The 13,152-nt window shown below is 40.8% G+C and overlaps 1 long non-coding RNA gene across 1 annotated transcript in view; it reads right to left on the bottom strand.

The window, feature by feature from the left end:
- Positions 1 to 11,102, bottom strand: part of LOC143793064 (uncharacterized) — a 70,115-nt gene extending 59,013 nt beyond the window's left edge. Inside the window, exon 1 of the long non-coding RNA XR_013220045.1 lies at positions 11,022 to 11,102. This is a non-coding gene — a long non-coding RNA (uncharacterized LOC143793064). The remainder of the gene's footprint in view (positions 1 to 11,021) is intronic.
- Positions 11,103 to 13,152: the final 2,050 nt, after the last annotated feature.

Genomic DNA, 13,152 nt, shown 5'->3' with positions numbered 1-13,152 from the left:
CAGAGGTTCCCAGTTTGTTTCTAGGTTTTGGCGTGCCTTTTGTACTAGGCTGGGCATTGATTTGTCTTTTTCTTCTGCATTTCATCCTCAGACAAATGGCCAAACCGAGCGAACTAATCAGACTTTGGAAACTTATTTGAGATGCTTCGTGTCTGCTGATCAGGATGATTGGGTGGCTTTCTTGCCATTGGCCGAGTTTGCCCTTAATAATCGGGCTAGTTCGGCTACCTTGGTTTCGCCCTTTTTTTAGATTTTGGTTTTCATCCTCGTTTTTCTTCAGGGCAGGTTGAGCCTTCTGATTGTCCTGGTGTGGATTCTGTGGTTGACAGGTTGCAGCATTTTGGGCTCATGTGGTGGACAATTTGGTGTTGTCTCAGGAGGAGGCACAACGTTTTGCTAATCGTCGTCGGTGTGTTGGTTCCCGGCTTCGGGTTGGGGACTTGGTTTGGTTGTCTTCCCGTCATGTTCCTATGAAGGTTTCTTCCCCTAAGTTTAAGCCTCGGTTTATTGGTCCTTATAGGATTTCTGAGATTATCAATCCGGTTTCTTTTCGTTTGGCCCTTCCAGCATCTTTTGCCATCCATAATGTTTTCCATAGATCTTTGTTGCGGAAATATATGACGCCCGTTCTTCCCTCTATTGATCCTCCGGCTCCTGTGTTGGTTGATGGGGAGTTGGAGTATGTGGTTGAGAAGATTTTGGATTTTCGTTTTTCGAGAAGGTGTTTCTGCTTATTGCAGTTCTATTAGGTATTTAGGTTTGTAGGATCCATCAATCCCTGCCAGTTGTCCATTGTATCTTGGAGGTATTGCATCTCTGTCTGGCTCCACTTGCCCTGCTGTCATTTCAGATAAGATAAGTGTCTGGTTTTGTTCTCTGTAGCACGCATTCAGTGTGCTTTTATGTGCAGTGCTATCTAATGTGTTTTTGTCCAGCTTAGACTTTAGTTTGGATTTTTCTGTCATGCTGGATTCTTTGGAGATGCAGATATACATCCTATGTCTTTAGTAAGATGTAGTAAGAAATTAAGCACAAAACAAAGATATGCATAGCAATAGATGATATTTATCAATCAGATGATCCAGATTAAAATGCCATGCCAGGAGGACTAATGCATAAATGCGGGTAAGTCGCTATTAAATATAGAACAAAGAAGATATGGGTCAAAACAGACCCAGAAAAACGACCAAAAAAACCCAAATAAAGGTGTATAAAAATCAGCTTTATTATTGCACAAAAATATATATACATATATAAAACATACCATTTATAGGAAACAGGTGAGGCTCAATACTGCAGGATGTGCAAGGACACCACTGAAAGAGCATATAAGGGACGCACGGAGCCGGGATCAGAGTTTAACCCATAGTTGTACATGGTGGGCTATAAAGCCCATACTGCTATGCTAAAAAATGCTAGGGGAGGGCGCACGGACCCTGGATCTGGTTGACCTGCTTGCCCTATCTGAGGTAATGTGTACATACTCATGATACTGTTTTACTTGGGCCTTTGGTCTGGTTATGTGGATGTCTGTTGGTGCTAGCATTTTTTAGCATAGCAGTATGGGCTTTATAGCCCACCATGTACAACTATGGGTTAAACTCTGATCCCGGCTCCGTGCGTCCCTTATATGCTCTTTCAGTGGTGTCCTTGCACATCCTGCGGTATTGAGCCTCACCTGTTTCCTATAAATGGTATGTTTTATATATGTATATATATTTTTGTGCAATAATAAAGCTGATTTTTATACACCTTTATTTGGGTTTTTTTGGTCGTTTTTCTGGGTCTGTTTTGACCCATATCTTCTTTAGTAAGATGTAGTAGATAGTATATTCTGCTGTGGATTTTCTAGAGTTTTAATACTGACCGCTTAGTACTCTGTCCTATCCTTTTCTATTTTAGCTAGTAGTGCCTCTTTTGCTAAACTCTGTCTTTTCTGCCTGTGTACGTATTTCCTCTTAGACTCACAGTCAATATTTGTGGGGGTTGTCTATCCTTTGGGGCGCTGCTCTGAGGCCAGATAGGATTTCCCATTTCCATCTTTAGGGGTATTTAGTCCTCTGGCTGTGTCGAGGTGTCTAGGCCATGTTAGGTACATCCCACGGCTACTTCTAGTTGCGTTGTCAGTATTAGGATTGCGGTCAGTACAGATACTACTACTCCAGAGATAGTCACATGCGGCTCCAGGGTCACCGGATCATAACAAGTGGGGCTCTCAGTGCGGGCACTGCACAGTTTTAGAATGCTGTTAACCTGCAGAATAACCACAGGTTTTCTTTAATAAGTATCTCAAATGATGACCTACGTGCCTACGTGCATATAACCTGTGCAACTGTTGTTGTTTTATGTCACGGAAAACTGATGGGAACTGGAAGGATGTAAAAGTAATCAGCAGTGATCAGTTTTTTGAAGTTGGACATGCTTTACCATACTTACAGAGAGATGAACTGCAAAGTAACTAAGTGTGACCAGAGAGAGAGCAGAGTTTCTAAAGAACATGGACTTTGCTTGGAACCAGTGGTAAGGTGACATCGGCGCACTGTTTCAGTTACAACATGACATACCGGGCAGAACTAGTCTGCATTCTTTCCATTATGTCAATCTGAACAAGTGTAGGGGAGCGAGTAATAAAGTAACGTAAAGGGTTTTTTTTTAACTGGCACAGAAGTTGTCCCCACAGTTTTGGCCCTCATCATTGACCTCCCAGTGACTTGTGAAAAGGGTGGCCCTGGTGATGGCATAGTTTGGCTGTCTGGACAACTATCTAGAAGTGTTATAGAGTGAACATGTCGCACTGCTGTTTGGGAACCATATTATGGCACGACTTTAGCATCATCTCAAAAAGTTCATGCTCTTCTTTTGCTTAATTTTGCCCTTCTCCCCATTAATTATATTGCAGGCACATATCGTCTCTGGACTATCGTTCCTTCAAACCGTCTTTAAGGATAAAAGATTCTTACTCAATCTTTTTATAACCTACAGATCTCAGAAATAAAACTTCCGTACTTCTAACGAGGTACTAAAGCCACGTCCAACATGTTGAATATATTTCTCGAGACTTTTCATCTACCCATCCTCCGCTTTTTAAAGATCCCTTATAAAACCATTAAATCCCATCTTATATTGTTCCCTCATTATCGTATAAATCTTGATTTTAAAGCTGGTGGGAAAATTCCCTCCGTCAGCTGTTTGTCCATCGATGTAATCTGCAATGCGGTCTGAATAATATGGTAAAACAATGTGGACACCGGCTTATTAGTATTAATATTTGTGTGGGCTAAATCAGAAAATGAATCTGAAATATTATTACCTTTCAAATTGTGTTATTCTCGCCTTCCATGAGGCTGACTTCAATTACTTGTGTCAAGCCGGCCTGGATGTTTCGCCTGGAGTTGTGCTAAAGCTTGGTCATACAATTTGCAAAGATTATCATTTGACTGTCACAGAAAGAGGATTAAGAGTCGACCGCGGGAGGATGGAATTAGCTGTGAGGGACAGATTCCCGTTTGCAAGCAAACAATTCAGTAATATCATTACAAAAACATTCAGGAGACCTGGCTGCCTGGCTGTGTATCATATCGGAGCATTTATTGGAGAATTTGGAGAAAAAGTGAAACGAGGTTAAAAAAGTTACATCTCATTAGTTGCATCAAGTGATAACATTGGATTCTGGGTTGACAAATTCACTTAGAGTTAAAATGAGATGAGTAAGGAGTATGCTCAGGTGATGTGACGTGTGCCTTTATGATATTCAGGATATGGTGGCCATTAATGCACAACAAACACTAAAAACAGTTTAGAAAGATATTATTCACTCCCTGACAGACTTTATGTCACTTATCCATAGTATGTAAATAAAAGCTTATAACCTGACGTTAAATTTATCCATTGGTTGTATAAATTATTCTTTTGAAAGCTGAAACCCTCCGAAATGTGGTTTAGGTTAAGAAAATAAATTGGAATCAATGCAGAAATATTGATCAGTTAATGGACACAGAATGGTCAGATTTTGGCAAGACAAAAGTTTTGTTGCCCACAGAAAGTAATGTGATATTCAAACAAATAATTAACTTAAAATACAAATATATGTTGCATAACATTGGTGAATGAAGTTGTGATGCTATTAGAGTCATATTTAATATTTTGTGTGACTTCCATGAGCTTGAAGGACTGCATCCATGCGGTTCAACAATGATTCATACAATTTATTAATGAAGTCATCAGGAATAGCAAAGAAAGCAGTCTTACCTGCCTCCCAGAGTTCATCTAGATTCTTTGGTTTTGTCTTCCAAGCTTCCTCTTTCATCCTACCCCAAACATGCTCAATGATGTTCATGTCTAGTGACTGGGCTGGCCAGTCCTTCAGTATCTTGATCTTTTTTGCCTGGAGGAACTTTGTTGTAGAGATGGATGTATGAGATGGAGCACCATCCTGCTGCAGAATTTGACCCCTTTTATGATTTGGAATATAAGAGGTAGCTAATACTTCTTGATATTTTAGGCTATTGATATTGCCTTCCACCTTGCAAATGTTTCACACACCCCCATGCTGAATGTAAGCCCAAACCATGATCTTTCCACCACCAAATGTAACTGTTTTCGGGGTGTATTTTGGATCCATATGGGCTCCAGTAGGTCTCCTGGAGTATTTGCGGTGGCTGTGGTGTAATTCTACTGAAGACTCATCAGAGAAATCCACCTTCTGCCACTTTTCCAGAGTCCATCTGTTTAGCAGGCTGTGGGACCTTGTAAATGCCACACAGTTTTTTATTTGCCTTTTGTTTAGTGCTGGCTTCTGGGCACTGATTCGACCATGGAGGCCATTTCCAGACAGAATACTACAAACTGTTCTAGTTGACACAGGGACATGAGGTGACCAGGCCTGTTAGAGCTCTGCTGCAGTGGAAGAGGGGTTTGCTTTGGATTTTCTAGCCAACAAATGTTCCTCCTGAGCAGTTGTCTTGTGGCGTCTGCCGGACCTGGGCTTGTCAAACACATCTGCAGTATCTTCAAATCTTTTTTTAATTCTTTGTACTTGACTCTGAGACACATTAAAGGTGCCAGCCACCTCTGCAGTGGATCTGGTCTTCAACCTTTTGATAATCCAGATTTTGGTCGCAGGGTGGATTTTTGGCATGTTGTCAGAGCTCAAGTTGCAGTTCAAGTGAAGGTCTGGGGTGCAGGGTTTCTTTTTGTACACACACACTAATTAACTGATCATTTACTGAGCACAGGTGAGGATGTAAACTAGAATTGGATGCATTATATGACCAGGCGACAAAACTTTTTTCTTGCCAAAATCTGACCATTCAGTGTCCATTAACTGATCAATATTTCTGCATTGATGCCAATTTATTTTCTTAACCTAAAGAACATTTTGGAGGGATTCAGCTATCAAAACAATAATTTATACAACCAATGGATGAATTTAACGTCAGGGAGTGTTTACTGGGAGGAAAGGAGCTTGATAGTTACAGAGTCTTATTCTAAGGCAACAGGCTTGAACAATGCTAGACTGTTGGGAAGACACCTGCAACACTTTGCTTGCATACTTGCAAGAGTACAAGTAATCACTTTAGCAGCACTTCCTTCACCCAAGCACAATGTTTGTGCTTCTTATAATGCTGCAGTACACCCATCTACGAAATCCCTCTGCATGGTTACTTTTTTGGTAGGAATGCTCCACAAATGTCCAATACATGCCATACAACCAGGTCTGTCATGGTTCCTTGGAAAGCATCCCAGGAAATATTTAGCAACCTGTGCCTAGAAGGACAAGGTTTCCTACAAACTCCATCCATAAAAGGATGGGTCTGGAGGGAAGACAAAAAGTTTGATAGTTACAGAGTCTCTTTCTGAGGCAACAGGCTTTGAATAATGGTAGAAAGTTGAGAAGACACCTGCTTGCAGACTTCATAAATAATGACTTCAGCAGCACTTCCTTCACTTAGTCTTTGTGTCTCTCATAATATAGCAGTGCACACGCTCACAAAGTTCCTTCTTATGGTCACTATTTTGGTAGCAATGCCCCTCAAAAGTTACATATATACCAAATCTGACAAGCCTGTCCTGATTCTTTGGAAAGTATTCCATGATTTTTTTGACAACCTGAGCCAAGAAGGGCAGGGTTACCTACAAACTTCATCCAAAAATGGATGGGTCATTGTGGGTTTGTGGCAAAGCAGTGGCAGGACTACCGTGTAACAAGTTACCAACAAGAATTATGCTGCTCTTGTCTGGCAATTTCTGCCTTCTTGGAACCTACTCAAACATTTACCAGATAACAGTCCTTCACATACATGCAGCAATCTTCAGCCAACTGTTGTGAATAGGCTAATCATTGGATTCATCATCAGCGCTCAGACTCTTTTGTTGTGCCAAGACTCATAAATTATAATCCAAGCCTCTATGTTCCCTGCTGTGGTAACAATCATAATAAAAATAGTCTCATGCAAGTGGGGTGGTCTTATCTACCTGGGACAAACTACATTAGCAGGCAGCTCAGGTTAGAGCTTTTTACATAGCCTTCTAAAACCCTGGGATAGTGCTCCACATAAGCAAATTATACTAATTCCAACTTACTAGCTAGCTAATACTTTTACTCTTCTGGCATGTTGCTAGTCTGCATATATTTGCTCTTTACAAAAAAGAACACAGAAGTTTCAAAACTCTCTGTATATACTCAGGGAATGGTCAGACAATGCTGATAGGATTACTACATGGCTGTCAATAATGAGGGGGCTTCATGGTGTTTTTTTTAAATTATTAAAATAATTAAAAAAATGGCCTGGAGACCCCTCTATTCTTGATAACCAGCAATGATAAAGCTGACAGTTGAGTATTACAGCCCGCATCTGTCAGTTTTGCCATGCTGGTTATCAAAAATAGAGGGGAACCCATGCCATTTCTTTTTAGATTTATTTATAGTGCAGACGCTGGCTGATGAATACATCAGACGATGCCTGTGACTGGTGGTAAATTTTTTACCGCTGGTCACAGCTGCTGGCTCACGCTGTCATCTGATAGCGTGGGAACCATGGCGCTCTGACCTGTGGCAATAATCTTACCACTGATCAGAGCCGCCGGTGTTTCTCACGCTATCATGTAGATGACAGCTTGGGAAACAGGGTGCCGAACTCGAACAGTAGCACTGACTTCCCGGAGAAGTCTGTGTTCGTGGTCCGTTCCCGAATAGTAGGTATTCAGTACAGACCCCAAACTTTACCGCTATGGTTTGCCATGTCTACTCATTAGTGATAAGGAGTAGCACCTGACATGGGAATATTCTGACTAATTGTGTCTCTTGCATATAATGTACTCGTTCACACATAACAAATCCTTCACATCACACATTCGGCACTTCAATAGATCTTTCCAACAATCATGTAAGTAGTACCTCTGCTATTACTTGTGCATAAAATCCTATGGATTTGAGGGAATTAGGATATGGGTAGGGTTTCTGCAATCTCTTCTGTTGTTCCATATTATGAAAAGGGCCTATAGGCGTAAATAATATGATATATAAAGAGGGGGCGCTTTATGATTTTTGCTATGAGACCCCTTCTCTTTCAGGTATGGCACAGATTGTACAGTTCAGTTTAATATCTGAAAAGTTTAATCACCGGGATTAGCGGCCTTTAGACCTGAAAGTAACATTGTGCTTGCATGGGGCTGCAAAGAACAGCAGCTCTCCATCCATTAGAAATAGTTCAGTGAAATTAGAAAGGAAAAATAATGTCAGTGCAGAAAATAAGCATTTGTGCATAAATTGTGTTTATGAAGACTTGCGGTCAACAATTTCCTGCACTTAGATTGCCTCGGTTATTACAGCTTGAAAGAGCAATGTTACCTGTTTTCCCTGTGAAGCGGGTTGCCAAAGCAACATGGCTTTCAAAAATAGTAGTACATTGTGAGTGAGATAATGGCCCATAGTGACATCAACTCATAAATGACAGCTTGTACTTTGTGATAAGGCTGCAAAAAAAAGCATCAAAGACGTTCACCACTTCGGTTATGTATGTATCGCAAGTGGACAAGTAAATAATAATTCTGGAGCGGACGTTCTGCGTGATGAAAATATTGCATCCTGTCCTATCTGACACTACTCAGACATCTTATAATGAACCATACCCGATATAGACACATCATGGACTTTACTGTTATGTTGGCATATGGACTCTCAAGTCATCCTAGGTCATAATGGGCTATATTGTCTCCATAAGCATGGCTGATCGTGTGCAAATCAGTCAGTTGCAGGGTTTTATCTCAAGCATAAAATTCCCAACTTTCTGGCAAAGATGTCCAGAAAAAAAGAGTATGAGTTGAAAATACACCCTAACCCTAACCGTAACAATTCTAAATCTTCCATACCTCTATAACACTCTTCTTTGCCCCATCCATCTAAGAACTTTTCCAAAAGAATTGGTATCAGAAGGACCAAACTTTAGTGAGTTTGGAAGGTCTCTCTTTTTTTCTGCGAACCACCTCAACATTTCAGAACAGTTGACCAGTATAGGCTATGATGCGTAACAAACTTTTGAATCCTCAGACAAAATATTTGAGACCCCAAAATGAGATAAAACCACAAAACACACTCCAAAAATTAATTCAGATGCAGGGAAGACTCCAAATTAAAACCCCAGACTAGACTGTGGAAGAAAATTAAAAGGGCTGTCCAGAACAATGGTATTGATGAACAATCCTCACGGTATCACATGACGTTGTCTGAAGATGGCTTACACCCTGTATCAAGACGCCTGTTGTTGCATTGTGTGTGTGAATTGTATTTTATTGGGTGTTTTACCCTCACGTAGGCTGCCGTTTCCAGCTAGTCAGGAGTGATAGGCTTATCTGTAGGGCCGGCCCATAGTTGGGGAGGAGTAATGGGAACTAGTGTTTTAGTTCTTGGTTTTATAGATAGTCTAGAGAGAGAGTGAGAAGGAGAGTTTTGCCATCATTGGGTGTGTGTGTGAAGAAACAGATCTCCAAGGGAGAAAGTTAAAGCAAGCAATCTACAGTGGCGGCAGTTTTCCTTATAGCAGGCAAGTTGTATGCAATCAGATTTTATGCAAGTCTCAGTGTTAGATATACCTGGAGGTCTTCGTGAAAGAATACGGGGTCGGCAAGGCTGGGGCACGTCCGTAAGGTAGTAGCTAGTGAGAGCTCCCTTACACAGTTCACAAAAGTGCAGCTAGGATGTAGTGGGCACGGTGTAACACATTGACCCATGTGTCCCTGTACCATGAAGATGCAGGCCCCCAGCATAACCTGCTATGCATATCTAACATTCTTCACAAGTAATTTGTCACCGTCCAAAATCACTAAGAATGTGCCTCTTTATTGTGCAGAAGAGAAAGTCAAACATTGTTCCTGCTATCCTGTGAATATATGTTCTAAACCCAATCAACAAGACTTTATTTTTGAAAAACCATGTTTTCTTTATCATGGATTTAAAGGGGTCAATCGCCAACAAATTGTGCCAAAACATATCCTGAGGGTATCCATAATGGAACCACAATGGCATGCACACACCCGGGGACCCCAATGAAAGGTGTTTTGGGAGGCGGGAATAGTTGTGGGCCAAATTCCCTCCTTAGACTTGGAAGCGCAGCAAAACTTCTTGTGTCTGTATGTATGGATGTGCCATCTTGGAATTGCTGGATGACCTCTGTAACATGAATAGGCTCAATGCATCGTGTCTGCTACTAGTAGGGTCAAAGATTGAGAAGAATCAGTAAGAAAGGATAAGGATACCACAATTTTGGGGGGGATGTCTTGATGTTCCTCTCCGGTTCTCCTGTTGTCACTTACATTTGTAATAAAGTGACATTGATCCCTCATCACTTCTGGTTCAGATTGACATCTCTGACATTTAATTGACTTAGGGTTTTACTGGGATATAAATTTGTGCCCATAAATGTTTGAGGCAGTGTAAATTAATGTCAAGAAAATCTATGTGACTTAAAAAGAAGACGAAAACTAAAAAAACAACCTAAATTATGGCTTTGTGACAGATCCTCTTATAGCAAAAGGTCCCTAATGATACACATCACAATTTGCATGATAAGCTTGCATGTAGCAGCAGTTTGATTTGGATTTACTGACATATTGTATGATGAAAGATATAAGTATAAATGACCATGGATAGACTGGCAGCTGAAACTACTACGAAAACTGTAATTACCTGAAGTCGACAATGACTTATTTTATCAATTATAAAAAAGTTTCTCATGTTCTTCACAAAAAGTTCCAAAATATTCAAATAGAATAATTAATTTTAAAATATTAGAAATAATATTTTTAAAGCAATGTCAAGAAAAAACTATAAGTCAGCTTCAATATAATACAGAGATGATCAACGTGATGAGGTGACCTTCACAGTGCCCATTGACTCTAGACATCTGGGTGGGCAAAAAAACACCTGTTACTTGATGTTACCGTCATTATTGCAGCACTCCAGTGTTTTTTTTTTATTGCAGCACTAAATTGTTAGCATTAATCTAAGTTCCCTGGTCTTAGTATTATAGTCAGAGCCGCCATCTTCTTCTGTTATTGCCACTATTGTGGTCAGTTTTCTGCAGGTTGTGACCTGCCGGATCACTCCGGTGTTTGCTGGGTGAGCCGGAAGTCACTACTCAAAGTAAGACCATGAGAACCAGAATGGGGCCTGAAAGTGGATCTCATAAACTTGCATTGAGAACTTATTATGACCGTTACCTATGACTTCTGGTCAGTCAGAAGTTGCAGTAACAAGGTGGCATCGGGAAAAACGGAAAACAGCAGTGGGTGACTATAATACAAGGATCAGAGAACTTAGATTAGTGCCACCTCTCCAGTGCTTAAACAAATTAAAAAAAACCACTGGAATGGTGCTTTAAGCTAATATGCAAAAATGATATAACAGTGGAGAACGTTAACTCTCCACACTTAACATACGGTAACTGTAAAGCCTGTCCAAACTCGTCAACTCAAAAAGGCTACCACAGAAAGACTTGACACTAGGCACTTCATCTAGAACTTACAAGAACTATCTTTGACCCTTAAACTCCTATGGACAGATCTGGACTTTACTGTACAGCTGGGCACCTTTGTTGCATCCATGGAGTAGCTGCTCCCTGGAGAAGTGATCCAGAGATAAGGATTGTCAAACAAAGCCAGGTCAGCATCAGGAGGGACAGATCTATGGGCAGAATTAATAGACAAGCTATAGTTAGGAAAACAGAAGGGGTTAGATACTAAATGATCTGTTAAAGCCAAGTCAGACATGCCAGGTCAAAGTCAGAATGTAAAATAGAATAAATGTGATCAGGTCATGAGACTGGTAAGAATCAGGATGGAACATCGGGAGTAGCAATAAAGAATGACAAGAAAACCAAACAATAACTGGTGGTGCTGCTACATTGGTCAAAGCAGGGAGCTGATTACTGTTCCTGGGCAGTTGTTGAGCACACATACCCATTAGCCTATATAGATAACGCCGCATCCAAGTCACATCAGTATTCCTGGTTGGACAATGTTTGTGCCACCAAAAGCTCATTGGCCATAACATCTCCCTATCTTAAGAATCAACCACCGAGTAAATAGCAGGACCAGGTATGGATATGATAACAACAAAACATAGTTACATAGTTATTAAGGTTGAAGGAAGGCTTTAAGTCCATCTAGTTCAACCCATAGCCTAACCTAACATGCCCTAACATGTTGATCCAGGGGAAGGCAAAAAAAATACGGCAATCAGACTAGTTCCCTGGATCAACGCCTTATCAAGGAATCTAATATATATACCCTGTAACATTATACTTTTCCAGAAAGGTATCCAGTCCCCTCTTAAATTTAAGTAATGAATGAATCACTCATTACAACATCATACGGCAGAGAGTTCCATAGTCTCACTGCTCTTACAGTGAAGAATCCGCGTCTGTTATTATGCTTAAACCTTCTTTCCTCCAGACGTAGAGGATGCCCCCTTGTCCCTGTCTCAGGTCTATGATTAAAAAGATCATCAGAAAGGTCTTTGTACTGTCCCCTCATATATTTATACATTAACATAAGATCACCCCTTAGTCTTCGTTTTTCCAAACTAAATAGCCCCAAGTGTAATAACCTATCTTGGTATTGCAGACCCCCCAGTCCTCTAATAACCTTGGTCGCTCTTCTCTGCACCCGCTCCTGTTCAGCTATGTCTTTCTTATACACCGGGGACCAGAACTGTGCACAGTATTCTAAGTGTGGTCGCACTAGTGACTTGTATAGAGGTAAAATTATGTTCTCCTCATGAGCATCTATGCCTCTTTTAATGCATCCCATTATTTTATTTGCCTTTGTAGCAGCTGCCTGACACTGGCCACTGAATATGAGTTTGTCATCAACCCATACACCCAGGTCTTTTTCATTGACGGTTTTGCCCAGAGTTTTAGAATTAAGCACATAGTTATACATCTTATTACTTCTACCCAAGTGCATGACCTTACATTTATCCCCATTAAAGCTCATTTGCCATTAATCAGCCCAAGCTTCTAGTTTACATAAATCATCCTGTAATATAAAATTGTCCTCCTCTGTATTGATTACCCTGCAGAGTTTAGTGTCATCTGCAAATATTGAAATTCTACTCTGAATGCCCCCTACAAGGTCATTAATAAATATGTTAAAAAGAAGAGGGCCCAATACTGACCCCTGTGGTACTCCACTACTAACCGCGACCCAGTCCGAGTGTGCTCCATTAATAACCACCCTTTGTTTCCTATCCCTGAGCCAGCTCTCAAGCCACTTGCACATATTTTCCCCTGTCCCCATTATTCTCATTTTATGTATCAACCTTTTGTGTGGCACCGTATCAAAAGCTTTTGAAAAGTCCATATACACTACATCTACTGGGTTCCCTTGGTCCAGTCCGGAACTTACCTCTTCATAGAAGCTGATCAAATTAGTCTGACATGAACGGTCCCTAGTAAACCCTTGCTGACACTGGGTCATGAGGTTATTCCTCTTCAGATACTCCAGCATAGCATCCCTTAGAATGCCCTCCAGGATTTTACCCACAGTAGAGGTTAAGCTTACTGGCCTATAATTTCCGAGTTCAGTTTTTGCCCCTTTTTTGAATATTGGCACCACATTTGCTATACGCCAGTCCTGTGGTACAGACCCTGTTAT

Source organism: Ranitomeya variabilis, chromosome 1, assembly GCF_051348905.1.
Source record: "Ranitomeya variabilis isolate aRanVar5 chromosome 1, aRanVar5.hap1, whole genome shotgun sequence".
Taxonomy (NCBI): Eukaryota; Metazoa; Chordata; class Amphibia; order Anura; family Dendrobatidae; genus Ranitomeya; species Ranitomeya variabilis.
Note: the sequence above shows the minus strand (reverse complement) of the source record. Positions and strands in the feature narration are given on the sequence as shown.